Source organism: Myotis brandtii, unplaced genomic scaffold, assembly GCF_000412655.1.
Source record: "Myotis brandtii unplaced genomic scaffold, ASM41265v1 scaffold37, whole genome shotgun sequence".
Classification (NCBI taxonomy): Eukaryota; Metazoa; Chordata; class Mammalia; order Chiroptera; family Vespertilionidae; genus Myotis; species Myotis brandtii.
This window is the reverse complement of record NW_005364225.1, coordinates 1,430,949-1,447,873: the sequence shown is the minus strand read 5'-3', so window position 1 is coordinate 1,447,873 and position 16,925 is coordinate 1,430,949. Positions and strand designations below refer to the sequence as shown.

Below are 16,925 nucleotides of genomic sequence, written 5' to 3'. Positions count from 1 at the left end.
TGTGGAACCAGCTGCCTGATGGCTCTTTTAACTTCGTCCCACAAATGCTCAATTGGATTGAGATCTGGTGATTGTGGGGGCCACCTAAGCAAGGTAAAATCTCCCTCATGTTCTTGAAACCACTCCTGCACAATACGAGCACCGTGGCATGGTGCATTGTCTTGTTGTAAGAAGCCATCTCCATAGGTTACACTATCAACATGATAGGATGAACTTGATCAGCAACAATACTTAGGTATGTTGTGCTATTCAGACCTTTATAATGATCTGGCCCTCTAGCAACTTCAGCACAAAATTATAGCTAATTTGCCTACAAACGTCAGGTGGTCATAATAATCTGGCCACTCAGTGTATATAGCAGGGGTCCTCAAACTTTTTAAACAGGGGGCCAGTTCACTGTCCTTCAGACCGTTGGAGGGCTGGACTATAGTTTAAAAAAAAACTATGAACAAATTCCTATGCACACTGCACATATCTTATTTTGAAGTAAAAAAACAAAACGGGAACAAATACAATATTTGTATTTGCATGTGGCCTGCGGGCCGTAGTTTGAGGACCCCTGGTATATAGTCATTACACATTAAAACAAGAGGTGTATTGAGTCCAATGTGCCAAGAAACACAGAAACAATAATTTTTTACAAGACAAGTGCCACCTAATCTTTTACTCTAGTGTCTAAGTACATCTCCTATAGTAAATATGCATTTAAAAGGTATACCTCTTAATCACTAATGTATGTGAGACCTTGTGCTAGGGACCATAAAAAGAGATGGCTCATATCCTCAGGCAATTACAGTCTATTTTACTCTTGAATACTATTTGACAGTTAAAAAATGTTATATAAATTAAAATATCCTCTCAAGAAAACACACTTAGGCTAGACTAAGACAAAATTTTTAATTTAAAGTAGAGCCAATGCAAAGATGCTAATGTGGTTGGTAAGCATCTAAAAATATTTTTTCATAAAACTTGATGAAGACCTGAAATACCATGCATTCAAATTTCCTAAAATGCCACGTGTTTCCATTAGATTCCCTTCCTAAGCCTAACATTCAAAGTCATGTATACATTAAGTCCACCTTATTTACTAAAAATTATCTCTCATGTTTTTCTACCGTGTCCTTAATAACTTCTCCTTGAAGTTGCACTTTTAAAATTCAATTACTGACAACGTGGTACACAACGTGTGTCTGTATATCACAAAAGCAAAAAGAAAAACAAAACAGAAACCTTGACCTAGCCAGTTTGGCTCAGTGGATAGAGCATCAGCCCTCAGACTGAAAGGTCCCAGGTTCGATTCCGGTCAAGGGCATGTACCTTGGTTGTGGGCACATCCCCAGTAGGAGGTGTGCATGAGGCAGCCGATTGATGTTTCTCTCTCATCGATGTATCTAACTCTCTATCCCTCTCCCTTCCTCTTTGTAAAAAATCAATAAAATATATTAAAAAAAACACAAAAAACAGAAACCTTACAACTTCAGAAAGCATCAAGTTTACTCCAAGACTTAAGCACAAAAGTTAACTAATTTAAAGTATTGTTTTGATGTTATAGTAAAGCCACATATATTGTGAAATAGAAATGCAAACTTGGAAAACTATTTTAAGATTGCCCATTAGATTTCAGAGATAATCCTGTAGAGAGCTTCTTTCTTGTTGCCCTTTTGAGTATTGTGCTAAATAAGTTGAGAGTCCCATTCTTAAGATTTGACTCACCCACTTTTGTTCAACCCATTATTTATTCACATTCACACATTTTAATTTAAAATGTCTTTCCTTTCCACCCAGCTAAATGCAACATTCTTCTCTAAATCCAATTCTGATCATCCTCACTTAAAATATTTTATTATTAGCCATGTTTTATGTTATCTTGAACTTTTCAGCATTGATGAATAACATATAATCACACATCTGCTCATATGTTTACTAATATGTAAAGTGCTAATAACATATATTCTGTTAAGAGAAAAGGGGACTGTAGGCATAAGGCAAAATTAATCTCCCACCAAAGAAACCAAAGAAGGAGGACTTGAAGACAATAGTAAATGAAAGAGACAATGGCAAAACAATGTTAAGGATTATGGCAGTCCCTGTAATATCCATGTCTTGACTCCATTGTCTTTTTTGTTGTTGTTAATTCTCATCTTTGAATATTTTCCCACTGATTTTTAGAGAGAGTGGAAATGAGGGGGAGAGACAGAGAGAGAGAGAGAGAAACATCCACGTGAGAGAGACACATCCACTAGTTGCCTCCCACACGTCTACCCTCTTCCCCCGTCCCCATGTCCTAGACAGGAATCAAACCAGCAACCCTTCAGTTTTGGGGCCGAAGTTCTATCCACTGAGCCAATATGGCTACAGTCTGGCTCCATTGAACACCAGGGGCCCCTCCCCACACATATACCTCAGGAAACTACAAGCAATTGGAATATGGGGTGGGAAGGAACGATGTGCCATGAAAACATCTCCTAGGGTATAGTGAGGTTCTGAATATCAAGATGACAGCTGAGCTGCCTGCTACATTAACAATGAAGCAGATCAAGGACCGTGGTCTGCTGTATGGCCTCTGAGAGGTTATAGTTCTTCATGGTATGCTTTTTTTCAGGCCATGTGCAGGGATTTTGTATTTCTAACCATGTGCAAAAAATGAAAATCATGGGCAGTATGTAAATATGCTATCTAAATGATATGTTGCACTTAAAAATATATTCTTGCCTTACTGTAAACCTTACTTTTCTTGAATATAAAATTGCCACAAAGTATAAATAATTCAGTAAATGTAATATTCACTGTGATAAAAATTATGCTCAATTTAACACTTTGAAAGTTGTATTAACAATCATCAAAATCTTGTTACCTGGGAATGGGATTGGTAGTTGTCCCAATGAAGGAGAATACTCTATAAGTAAGTTAAAAAAAATGCACCACAATATTTTGGTTAGAAATGAAAGAAACACATTTCCAAAAGAATGGTACAATTCTTGGAGGAAGCGGGGAGTTTGTTTACACCTCATCTTTATATTGGAAATATGAAAATGAGCTCTACCGGAGCTTTTCTAGTCACTGCAGGGAGGTCTAAGTAATATTGTTGGAAATATGTTAAGTTAAAGTAACATGATACTATTTTTAGCAGGCACTTTTGTATTATTTTTTTATCCATCATTGAAATTCCTATAATAAGATATACATCCTTCCTCATACCCTATAAAGAAGCATCTTCCATGTGAATTGATGGGCTTCTGTCCAGTAGAGGGCGATGCTGTATATTTATCCAAGCCCCCTGGAACATTAAAACTTGAAAATAAAAGTTAACAGGACAAATGCTTTGTGAATCATTATAACAAAGAAATTGGTGCATAGAGCAAGAGGAGAAATATTAATGATATTAATATTTTATAATATTAATACTTACAAATGTAAAATTTTTATTCTTTTAAATAATAAGTTTAATATCAGTGGGAATTTATAAAAATCATTCCAGCCACTTTTTTTTCTCCAAAAAAAATTAGTCTGTGATAATTAAATCACATTTTAAAAAATAGAAAAAAAAGTTTTTAAAGATAACTTTTTAATAAATGGCTTGCAAAACTTGGACATTAATTTTGAAACCATTTTTAAAAACTTAAGTTAAATGTCCCTCCCTACTGAAGAGCTTTTTCTGACAATTCTATCTTCCATGGGTGAGTTGGATTCTTCTGCTTCTGTGCTCCCACGATGCTGTATATGTGGCTCCTTAACTCAGATAGTTATGTCCATGCTCCAGGCTCTACTGAATGATGGTCTTTATGAGCTAAGAGTTCTCTTCTCATTATTCTTCCAATTCGTGGTACAGAGTGTTTGCTCAATAAATATGCATTGGACAAATGATCAAATGGCTAACTAATGGAAATGGAAATTATTTCAAAAGAAGAGAAAGTATTTCCCTAGAATTATAAATTAGCAATAAAAATATAAATTCTAAGGAGCCATGACTAAGAGAACAATTGAATTTCCAAAGAATTACCCTAAGGATTCACTATCAATACATATTTTGATATTGTTATTTATTTCATCTTTATGATTTCAAGAGTTTTTCCTTTCCTCTTTGTTGTTTTTTTTTAAAAATTTAAATGCCAAAGAAAAAATAATTGAGAAAATAAAAAATACCCCTCCAGTAAAAACTTCATTTAAAGTAGATTAATACTTAGCATTAATTACCATAATGCAAAAGAAATTTTCAGATTTTACTTGTACAATATACACATATACGATTTACATATGTAAAAAGATATAGAGCTATGTATCTAGCTCTATCTATCTACCTATCTAATACTTAGACATGCCCAAAGGACAATGCCCTTAAAAACTATGAATGCATAAAATATAAGTATGTGTAAAATAATTCTTAAAATTGTTTTTAAAGTAATTGTTTGCATGTCTTTTTTTCCTTCTCGCATTTATGTATCTATGTATCTATTTATATTTTGTTTGATTAAAAACTCTTAGGTAGATGAAGCAGTAATCACTCTGTTCTTTTATATTCTTTCAGCTAGATTAGATATTAACTTTCATTTCCAAAATGACATAGAGTCGTTCAGAATATTCTGATGAGAAGATATTTAATAATCCCAACCAGTTTTTCCCAGGAAATATGCATCTCAGAGGTTGTTTTTTTGTTGTTTTTGTTTTTGTTTTCATCATTCTGTATGACTTTGCATTGTTAAAGGACAGGACAGTTTAAAAAATTCTAAATGAAAATGGCTATACTAAAAAACAAGTGGTTTTACCTGCTAATGTTATTGGAAATGGGAGACTAGGCTAGCAGAAAATAAGAAATGTTATCACTCAAGAGCAAGTTTTTTTTTTATAGCCAAGCATCATGCTAGTGATACAGTGAAACCACTCAGTGTGGTCACAGTAACAATCAGTTTGGATTGACGTAGCTACAGAGCATCTGCAGAGATGTGAGGCGTTGGCCACAATTCCCTTCTAATGGCTCTGCCACAGCATGGACAATTTATTTCAGGTCTGCAGTCATGACCCACACTAAAGTGATACTTTCAAGTGAATGTAAATTGTATCCCCAAATACATATATTTTTAAATGCAACCAAATCACCAAGAAACAGATACATAGGTTATTAGTATTTTTAAAGAGTGCTATTTTCTTTGTTTTGGATTTGATTATAATAGCTTTAATGTAGTAGAGCAGCCTATATCTGGAAAGCAGACTTATTACGAGTAGCCAGAGCAGACTCATGTTCCTGACGGAACTGAAATCCTGCTCATTTATAGAGAGGGATGCCATTACAAGACATGTGAGGTTACAGGAGAGAGGGAAGCAAAGGAGTAAATGCAGGGAACAGGAGGACAGAAAAGGTGGTCACCAAGGACTGCCTATCCCAGGCTCTTTTGGGGACAGTTAGGGAGACTACTAGGCTTTACAGCTCTCATAGGAGAATGAAAGGTGTTCTGTGTTTAACAAGTTTCTATAACATAGAACAAAATTCTTTATTATTCATTTGCCCAAGACTTTGACCTGAATCACTAAAATCTTTTGTAGCTCTGAGATTTCATGAAACAGGGGAACCTTCAGAAGCAAAAGGGGAGAAATCAGATTAATTACATTTGGGGGCAAACCAAATTTAGTATTTTTTAAAATTTATATTTATTGTTGAAAGTATCACAGACATGCTCCGTTTTGCCCCACTGACCCCCTCCGCCTGCTCCAGCCCATCCCAGGCCATCACACACTATTGTCTGTGTCCATGGGCTATGCATATATGCATGTAAGTTCTTTACCAGAAAACAGTCTGAAGTTCTTCAAAGCTAATCATTTAAAAATCACTATGGTAGTCCCAGCCTATCAGCAGTTTTGCTTTCTGCGGATGATTACCCATGGTCAACTGTGGTCCAAGAATATTAAATGGAAAATGCCAGAAATAAACAATTCATGAGTCTTAAATTGCATGCCTTTTTGAGTAGCATGATAAAATTTCACACCGGCTCTCTCTGTCCTGCCTGGATGTGAGTTATTCCTCTGTCCAGCATCTGCTCTATGGAAAGCTCCCTGCCTGTTAGTCACTTAGTAGCCATTTCCATTATCGGATTGACTGTCAGGGTATCATGGTGCTTGTGTTCAGGTAACCTTCATTTTATTTAATAATGCCACATTCATATAACTTTTATTACAATGCAAAGCTCCCTGCCTGTTAGTCACTTAGTAGCCATTTCCGTTATCGGACTGACTGTCAGGGTATCATAATGCTTGTGTTAAGGTAACCTTCATTTTATTTAATAATGCCACATTCATATAACTTTTATTACAATGCATTGTTATAACTTCTATTTATTAGTTATTGCTGTTAATCTCTTATTGTGCCTAATTTTTTAAATTAAAGTTTATCATAGGTATATGTGTATGTATTATAGAAAAAAAAACATGTTACTTATAGGATTAGTATTTTCTGTGATTTCAGGCATTCACTGAGAGTCTTGGAACATATTCCATGAAGATAAGGAGGGACTGATGTACATTCGGATGTATGTGTGCAATCAGGTAGATAGGCAAATAGGCAGATAGAGATAAGAGGTATATACTCTGTCACCTAGTACAGACAAAATCCTTGTGAAAAATCCCAGAGAACACCTGTATTTGATAATAGTGGGAGAAAGTGGGAAACAATTCCAAGAATGGCAAGTGACTGAAATGTATATTCTAGGGTTATAAGAGGACAATAAGTGATAAGCAAGTATCTGAAGAATAAGAATGATGCCCCAAACACAATTTCTCTTTTAAAAAAGAAATTGTTGGGATCTGAGATAGACCTGAAAAGTTCATAGTGGTTTTGCTTTTCGGTGTTTTATTTGTTTTTCAGGAAATTGGAGTGCTCTTAAATACATTGGAGTCATCATTTATATACAAAAAGAATTAATTAATGCAGGTTTTAAAAACAATAGCTACCACAGGCATAATTTAAAGCATGTTAAACCCAACTGAACAGATAAATCAGACAGGTGAACAATGAATAAAGAATTTAGATAACAGTAATGGAGACATTAGCACAAGACTTAAGGTGATATGGAGTAATGTGTGGCAGATAGTGTGGTCTAAACTTCTTAAATTTAGTAACTCAAACTGCATCCTCTTTGGCAAAAGAGTAGTCTTTTAAAACTGTATATTATTTTCAACATAAAAATAATATTATTTCATTGAAGGAAAGTGGAAAATAAAATAGTTATCCATAATCCTTCCGGACTCACCATGCTATTGTTATCATATAATACAATTCCCCTCTGCATTTATTTTACTTAGGAAATTATAAAATTTAGTATCATATTTTTTGGGAGCTATGACATTATAATAATTTTATTCTAAAGGCCTACAAATAAAAATAATATTATCTATTCATTCAAAAATATATATTTTTTAAGATCTCTGAGCTAGGAACAATGGATGTCTTTCATATTCAGGAGATAAATACATATTCATTCCAGTAAAGTCAATTTCTTAAAGTATCATGTTGCATTGCCTCTTGTTTTTATACAATAATTATTTATCATCTAACACAAAGCTATGAAGTTATAAATTCCTACAAATATATCTACCTAACATGCAAATCACCATGGAATAGTATGTTGTCAGTGGAAATTACTATATTATTTGCAATAGCATTTAATTAACAGGGGAAATATTCATGGTCTCTGATCACAGATGATACTCAAGATACTAGTAAAATTATTAAAATTATTCAGAGTAATAAAAACCTAGGTGTCTAAAGTCTGTTTTTTTGACAGATATAAATGTACTTTCACTATTTTATCTTAATATTGTGTGATATTGTTCTCTAGGATACTCTCATTTAATCTAACCAGAAAGAGCACAAGTTCATGTTCTTGACATTTGATTACCTATAGATAAGTGGAGATCAGACATTTCCAAAATATCATTCCATATCCTTTTTGAGGTTTCTCTATGACTCATGTATTTTTAAAAGCCTAGTCTCTTCTACAGGTATCACTGACTTTAAAAATTTCAGAATTCCTCTCTATGTCACTGTATCTCAGGTAATCAGTCTGTCAGACCCCAATGAAACACGATAAAATTCACTAACACAAAGAAATGTAGCAAGATAACAGAATTAAAAGTGTTTTGAATTTTTCATCTTCTCTCTGAAATAAAATTCTAGTAAATTATAGATTAGCCTGAATAAACTATAAAATATAGCTTTGTTCAATGGGCCCTACTAAAGAACTAAAGAATGTTCCCAATGGTTAAGTCTCAGTGTGGGGCACATGACACTGAGGGCATCAAGATGATTTCAGGGGGTACAGAGACTTTGGAGTAAATACTATAGTGAAAGTTTGTGCTTTCTCTCCTTAATCCTGATTATTTTAAAGAAAAACTTCTCATGTATTTTATGATTTACTTCTTTCATTTGATAATATGCAATATGTATCCTCCATGTCTTTTTCTGGCTTGATAGCTCACTTCTTTTTATTACTGACTAGAGGCTAAGTGCAAAAATTCGTACACCAGTGGGGTCCTTTGGCCTGGCCTGCGGGATTGGGCCAAAACTGGCTCTTTGACATCCCCCAAGGAGTCCTGGATTGCAAGGGGACACACGCCAGGCTGCGGAATCCCACTGGTGCACAATTGGGGCCAGGGAGGGAAACGGGAGGGCTCCAGGGCATGTCTGGCACATTTCAGCCAAAACTGGCTCTTTGGCATCCCCCGAGGGGTCCTGGATTGTGAGGGGACTCACACCAGGCTGAGGGATCCACTGGTGCACAATTGGGGCCGGGGAGAGATGCGGGAGGGCTCCAGGGCATGTCTGGCCCATTTCGCTCAGTCCATATCTGCTGGACCCCAGCAGCAAGCTAACCTACCGGTTGGAGCATCTGTCCCCTGGTGGTCAGTGCACATCATAGCAAGCAGTTGAGCGGCCTTAGCATATCATTAGCATATTACGCTTTGATTGGTTGAAAGGCCGGCCGGACGACTGGACACTTAGCATATTAGGCTTTTATTATATAGGATTAATATTCCTTTGACTGGATGTACCACAATGTATTTATTCCACTTACCTACAGAAGGACATCTTGGTTGCTTCAAAATTGTGACAATTCTGATAAAGTTGCTATAAAGGTTTTTGTGTGAATATAAGTTTTCAACACTATGGGGTAAACACCAAGAGTTGCAATTGCTGAGTCATGTGGTAGACGTATGTTTAGTTTTGTAAGAAACTGCCAACATGTCCTCCAACGTTTCTGTACAATTTTCCATTCCCAACAGCAATGAATGAGAGTTCTGTTGCTCCACATCCTAGCCAGCATTTGTCTATGATTTGATAGCTTGTTGTCAGTGTTTTGGGTTTTAGCATTCTAAGTAGGTATGTCAAGGTACCTTATTGTTTAATTTGCAAATTCACTAATGACATATGATATTCAGCATGGTTTCATACACTTATTTTTCATCTTTTTATCTTCTTGTGGCATGGTGTCTGTTCAGGACTTTTGACCATTTTTATTTGGGCTATTTGTTTCATTATTGAGTTTTAAGAGATTTTTGTGTGTGTTTGTGTATTTTGGATAACAATCCTTTACCAGATACATTTTTGCAAATATTTTATCCTAGTCTATGGCTTGTTTTCTCATTCTATTGCCAATTTCTTTCATATTTTTTTCCTCACTGTGATAGCTTTATTAGAATATCTAATATAGGAATTAGAGACTTTGAAAGAATTTTACTAGATTATTTTTCTAAGCTTCCTTCCAACTCTAAACACCTTAAGAAGTGTATGTTTTCAAATGGCATTTGGTCATCACTACATATCACAGAGTGCGATAACATTAATAAAAGCTACTCATCGACATATGAAAGCATTCAATTTCCTATTAAGCCGGTCAAGATTCCATTCTCTGTTAGGAAAAGAAAATTAAAACAAGCATGCTTCCCCATGTATTAATACATTAATTAATCCTAGCATGCAGTTAATTGTAGGGTACAAAAGTTGATGAGGAACAGTCTGGGCTAAAGAAAGTCTACAATTTGACAGCTTGTTAATTTTTTCAGATCGCCATCATTAAACTCTGAGGAACACGGGGACTATGAATAAAGTCAGGCTGTCCTATCTAGTTTCTTGAATGTTTTTCTCAGTGAGGAAGCATTGGCTTTACTTAAGAACCACAGAACAGGACTTGCAAAGGTAACTTGTGAAATGGAGGTTATTAGAATGGTTATATTCGATTATTGTGTGTGTGTTTTTCTAACTAAGAGTTCCACCTACCCTTGTTTTTAATAGGTCCCTTGTAAGCATATGATGGAAGGCCACACATATAAGCACATCGATTTTGCATTATTTGCGTAGGTTAGCCTAGCCTTTTCACAGGTGATTTTCCATTATTTTCTTGACAATATAAATACAAAACACTATTAAGGTAAGAAGAAGCGAAAGAAAAGGTGGATTGCATCTTGTCACAAATCGAAGCACAATGAGTGAGCTGAAGATGTTTCTCTCTGCTAGGATCAGAGTTGTCCCCTTAAACAAACACACGACGAATGGTCTGCTCCTCAAACCCGGTGTGGTTAAGACTTTTGAACATTTACACAGTGGCTTAGGTAAATTTCATCATTGTCACCCATTCTCAAGGTATTTAAACTTTACCATTTTGCAGATCTCATAGAACTATTTTCATTAACTCCTTCAAGCATAGTCTTTCGATATAATAAAGAAATAATGCTTGAATCACCAATGATAAAAATATGATGTTTTTCTGATGGCAGAAATGTTAAGAATTGTTTAAGCTGTGTATAATGTAAAAAGCAGAAATAATAACTCTAGTTATTTTAAAATGTGCTAGTAATGTTAGCCAAAAGTAAACTGGAAAGCAAGAGTCTTTTTCTGAGATGTATATCACTGAAAAAAATACCTGCTAATATCAAACTTTCTGGTGGTAACATTTTGATATTACTTATCACAATGTGTATTAGTTTTGTAGTGCTATGGGCACAAATTGCCACAAACTGGATTGCTTACAAAGCCCCAAATTAAGGTGTCATGGCCCTTGGCAGGGCCATGCTCTCTCTGAAGGCTATAAGGCAAAAATCTCTTCCAGGCCTTTCTCTTAGCTCTGGTGCTGTGGGCAACGCTTGATGTTCCTTGGTTTATAGATGCATCAATTATTTTCCTCTGTCTTCATATTTAGTTATTTCTGTGTCTCAATGTCTATGTCTGTTTTCTTATAAGGACACTAGTAATATTGGATTAGAGCCCACCCTCATTAAGTATGATCTCATTTTAAAATGATAACATATGCAGCCCTAGCCAGTTTGGCTCAGTGGATATAGCATTGGCATGAGGACTGAAGGGCCTCAGGTTTGATTCTGATCAAGGGCATGTACCTCAGTGCAGGCTTGATCCCTAGCCCCTGTTGGATGGGGCTCATGCGGGAGGCAACCAATTTATGTGTCTCTCAATATTTCTCCCTCTGTGTCTCTACCCTGCCTTCCACTCTCTAAAAATCAATGGAAAAATATCCTCAGGTGAGGATTAACAAAAAAACAACCTCCCCCTCACACACACACACACAATGATAATCTATACAGAGATCCTACTTCCAAAGGGGGTCACATTCTCAGATTCCAAAAGGACATGAATTTGGGGTTGATATTATTCAATCCAATGAATATATGAACTCAGGATACAGATCCATCTGAACGTGAGTTCTGACTCTAATTAGTAGCCTTGTAATCTAAGACTAGCTATTTAATTTTTCTGCTTATATATCAGTTTATATATAAAAAGATAATATTACTTATTTTGCCAAGTTATTATAAATCTTAGTAATATTTGTAAATTGTCTAATATGTATCTGACACATAAAAGGCTCAAAAAGTACCAAATCATCACTTTTATAATTATTATTTTTATATAGAATCAGAGAATCTACTTCTTTTGTAAAAATTTATCTTATTGTTGAAAGTATTACAGATGACCCCTTTTTCCCATTAATCTGCTTCTTATAAATACTCAATTTTAGTGTAAAATTATAGAAAAAAAATCTTATTAACACTTGGAGAATTTTGTAAAAGTGTCACACTATTGCTTTGATGTTAAAATATTATCACTTTTCTTCAGCCTTGTTAAACTACACACTTCCCCGAGTTCAGCCAAATTTGTAGGAGGTACATGGAAACATATTGTCCTCAGAATTGATCTTAATGAAAATACATGATATAGTGCTTTATACCACTTCAAAAGAACTATTCTACCCCCTTTTTCTCTTTATAAATAACATTTTTAATATTCATAGTCAACTAATCAGTAATTATTTATCATCCACTATATGTAAACTAATATGCTAAGTAATAGGAATAATAGAAATACTATATGGTCATATACACAAGGAGCTTGTAGTTTATTTAAGAGAACAGACTAACATAAAATAACAAGCATACTTAGGCAAATCAATTGTAATTTTAACAAGGAGCCTACTCAACAAATATATTTCAAACCCTTATATTGGCCACAAAGATGACTGAAATGGTTTCTTCTTCAAGATGCTCTCTGAGCAATGAGAGACATAAAAGAATGTGCAGATTATGCCTATAGAATGTTGTTAACTTTAATGATAAACCTGTGGAGAATGCTGTATAACAGATGAACAGGAGTACGTCCAGGCTTCTGGGAGAAGGTGACATTGAGTTGATTATTGAATCACTAGCAATAGATACTCCTTTAGAGAAAGAACAGAGGACAATTTTTTTTTTAAAAAATGAGGAAGGAAAAATAGTTTGTGAAAAAATACGCAGAGGCTAACAAATTCATGAGCATTTTAAAGTTATTTGTAGTTCAGCTTGGGAGCATTTCAAGGCACTATTGAGAAAGGTCATACTGAAGCAAAAAGCAGGATCAGAGTTTGAAGTGTTTTCAATATAGTAGAATTTGATTCCACAGTATCTGTGTAAACAAAGAGAATTGCAATAGAGTTCCAAGATAATTTCATGAGAGTTGGGGAACTAAAGAAATTAACATTTATTGGTTTCATAATTTATGTAGATAGAAGATAATTTTATAGACAGTACCTATGCAATCCCCATAGCAAATCTGCAAGGTGGGTATTCACTCCATTCTGCAGAGAAGAACACTGGCTCAAAAATGTTAACACGTGTAGGCAAGGTCACAGGACAAATGACAATGTTTGGACACATCATGCGTGTGATGATTGAACATAATCACTACAACAAAAGCCTTGGAAGAAATTCTTTGAGTAAAATTTGTATAGTACATTGTTGGATAAGTGAAATTACTGACCAAACTACTTAAATAAATCTGGGTCTAGAGAGTGCAATCAGATTATGAAGCATAAACGCGCAAACTCACGCATAGGTTTGAAGGTGGTGAAAACTGAGAATGAGGAAGATTTCCTAGGAAGGTGGTAAAATCATTAAAATAAATGTTAGGTCAGTTCTATTTCACCGAGATAAATTAACATGAGAATTTATCAAGGAAGCTATTCAAGTACCAATTCAGTTATGGTGTGATGACCCCAGATCTAAAGTCAGATAAGGAGTGGTTGTAGGCAGGAAGTTTGTTGGCAATGGGACCAAAAACAGATAGGATTTTTTTTTAGAAAGAAATAAAGCCTTAGAGGTTGAAAAGTATCTAATTTTAAAATCAGTTGGCCGTTAGAACATAAAGAAAGATGAACATATTTCAAGCCATGTAAGACTAAGAATAGGAATGTAGGTGACAGAGAGAAAGTTTGCTAAAGGAATCTGAGTTAGTGAGGCTTACAGAGGATTCAGTGAGATATTACATGTAGTTTTAGAAACACCGAGTTTGAGATGGCAGGGAAACATCCAAACAGCATATCCAGTAGTCTCCAGATATCGCAGATCAATCAACATGCATTATTAATGGGAATGTGCAGTAGTGAGAGAAAAATGCACTTGTGATCATGTCTCCTGTTTTTCCTCAGATCATTTTTCCAAGGTTGGAAATGCTAACATATAAGATCAGTTCTAAATAAATGGGTGGTTTCAAGTGTCAGAAAGAGTCTGATTTATTTTTTCTTAAGGACTGGTTAAAAGGAAAAAAGCACTTGAAATAAAGGTTTCTTCCTATGCTGCAGAAATGTCACTGTTATGCTAATTCTGAAAGCCCTCTTTTGGAGGCCCATATGAGAGTAGTTGGGGGATATGGGCTATAAGCAGATTACCTATTTGGTGACCTCAGAGAGTGATTTTAAAATGAATAATATACATATGAACACTGACTCAAAGTAACATAATAACAGCCACAGTTACTTTATATTATACCGTTTTTATTGTTGTTATGTTCCTAATTATGGATTGTTCCTATAAAAATCCAGATAGTGGGGGTGGGGACTCTATGTGTGAGAGGGGGAGGTGCAGGGAAGCTCTACCAGTGGTTCTCAACCTTCTGGCCCTTTAAATACAGTTCCTCATGTTGTGATCCAACCATAAAATTATTTTCGTTGCTACTTCATAACTGTATTGTTGCTACTGTTATGAATCATAAGGTAAATATCTGATATGCAGGATGGTCTTAGGCAACCCCTGTGAAAGGGTCGTTCGACCGCCAAAGGGGTCGCAACCCACAGGTTGAGAACCGCTGAAGGGAAATCAGTAAATGAAAGAAAGAGATAGCTAAGCTTCTCAACATTACAAATGCACAGAATTAAAGGGTGAAGGAGAGGATAGTAAAAAAGACGTGAGAAAGAAGGAAGTGGGTAGATGAGCTAAATGGTGGAACAGCTAAAGAACTTTTAGTACTAGACAGGTTGAGCCCTAGCTGGTTTGGCTCAGTGGAAACAGCATCAGCCTATGGCTTGAAGGGTCCCGAGTTCAATTCTGATTAAGGGCACGTGTTGGGTTGCGGGATCGATCCCCAGTAAGGGGCATGCAGAAGGCAGCCAATCAATGATTCTTTCCCATCATTGATGTTTCTATCTCTTTCTCCCTCTTCCTTTCTCTCTGAAATCAATAAAAGTAAAAATAAAAAATAAAAAACTAGACATGTTGAAATGTATTTGTTGAAATTGATCATATTCCCGCAGTTTTCCAAAATCTCCATCTTCCCTCCAATCCTACCACATTCAAGGATGATATTTAAAATCTTTGACAATTTGTGTGGAATGGGCACCACAAGTGAGGATGGACTCACTGATCAATCAGAATGGGCAACAGCTCTTCACTGTAAAACCAGTCTGACCTTGCTGTTGCAGAGCAACTGCATAATAGCTCTGAACTCACCCCTGCAAAATGTCCTTATCAGAAAGGTGGAGTGTTTTTTGTTTGTTTTAGGGTTTTTTTGCTTGTTTGTTTAAGTGAAAAATTGGGTCAAGATTCCTATCTTCTTGAAACTGCATGCGGCTGAGGTGGCACATGTGGAACCACAGGTGATAAATGGACTGAAGCAGAAACCAAAGGAGATCCTGAGAATGTGAGTTCTCCCAAATCTGCTGAATGTTGAGGAGGGTACAAGATTCTGCAGGGATTGGAAACCGGAGGTGCAAGTCTATCTTTTTGAGATCTTCTGAGACAAGAAGAAGTAGCTGACATCTGGACCATTTTCTATGTCCCTATGCAGGATACTTCAGCACTTCCTTTTTCAATGTTTGCAAAATAACATTATGATAAATAGCAAAACACCAAGAGAAATACTGCCTGAAATGTTATAAATCTATCAGAGGACCTCAACTCTCTACACCCATTGGTACACTCATTGGTTATTACCCTTTGTTGAGTCTCTACAATTGACAATATAGAGCGCATTTTGCGTAATTCTGTTATCTTCCAGATTACAGTCAAAGTAAACAACTTTAAAGATGACTTTCTGTAAGCCAAACAACTACAGACTCCTTTATTTCCTGGAGGTCATCACCTATATATTCTTCTGTCCTTCATGTTGCCCAATACATCACTTTTTAAATCCTCCTCTCTTGAAGGAAACTGTGTGGCTATAGCATGACTAAGATTTGATTCCAATATTCTTAAATTAGTTCAAACATAGGAGTTACATTTTTTGCAGGATGATGCTGTTTTAAAATTCTGAAGGAGCAACTGTTCTGGAATACCATGGGACTTGGGTTTGTAGTGATAATTAATTATAAGATCAGAAGTTCAATGATGTTATTTATTCTTTAGGAAAATATAAATAGAAAACCCAAAACTTAAATAATCTGCATTTTTTAAACAATAATATTAATAAGAATATTGAATATATTTAGTGTGTTGGGTAAAGTGCAGAAATTTTAAAAATCAAATTGTGATGTTTAACTCATTCATGGTTTCTATGTTAGATCATTTATTTTAATTATAATATTCCTAGAATGTTACATTCTAAGAACCTAACTTCCAAGAATATCGGGTGTTATGTGTATAACTTAATCCTTACTTTGTTATATATTGATATATTTATAAATGTCTGTTAGTTAATTTAGTTATTTCTCCAGATGTTCGGACAGATTGCTAATGACAGTGGACTTGCAATTTAAATCTCTCTAGAGAACGTAAAATGACAAGCTTCGTCCAATGGTGTCCTCAATGACTGCATAGAGGAGTGGGGTAAGATACTTCGAATGAATCAGCCCCATACAAGGCAAACAAGCAATTTTCAACAATTTCTCAATAGCACTGTCAGAAAGGTCACCTTTAAATATTTAAGAATGAAAATATTAATTTATTCTGGTGGGCAATTATATATCTACACTAATAAAAGAGAAACATGGTAATTAGTGTACCACCGCTACCCTTTTCATTGGCTAATCAGTGAGTATATGCAAATTAACTGTCAGCCAAGATGGCGGCCGGCAGCCAGGCACTGAAGCGAGCAGGGAGGCTTGCTTGCTGCAGACTCCAACGTTCTCAGCCTCACTTGCCGGGCTCTCAGCTGCAACTCTAAGCAACTATATACTATGTTG

At 35.5% G+C, this 16,925-nt stretch overlaps 1 protein-coding gene across 1 annotated transcript in view; it reads right to left on the bottom strand.

The window, feature by feature from the left end:
* Window positions 1–16,925, bottom strand: part of CNTN5 (contactin 5) — a 1,092,962-nt gene that overhangs the window by 480,047 nt on the left and 595,990 nt on the right. The gene's annotated exons all lie outside the window — the stretch shown is intronic.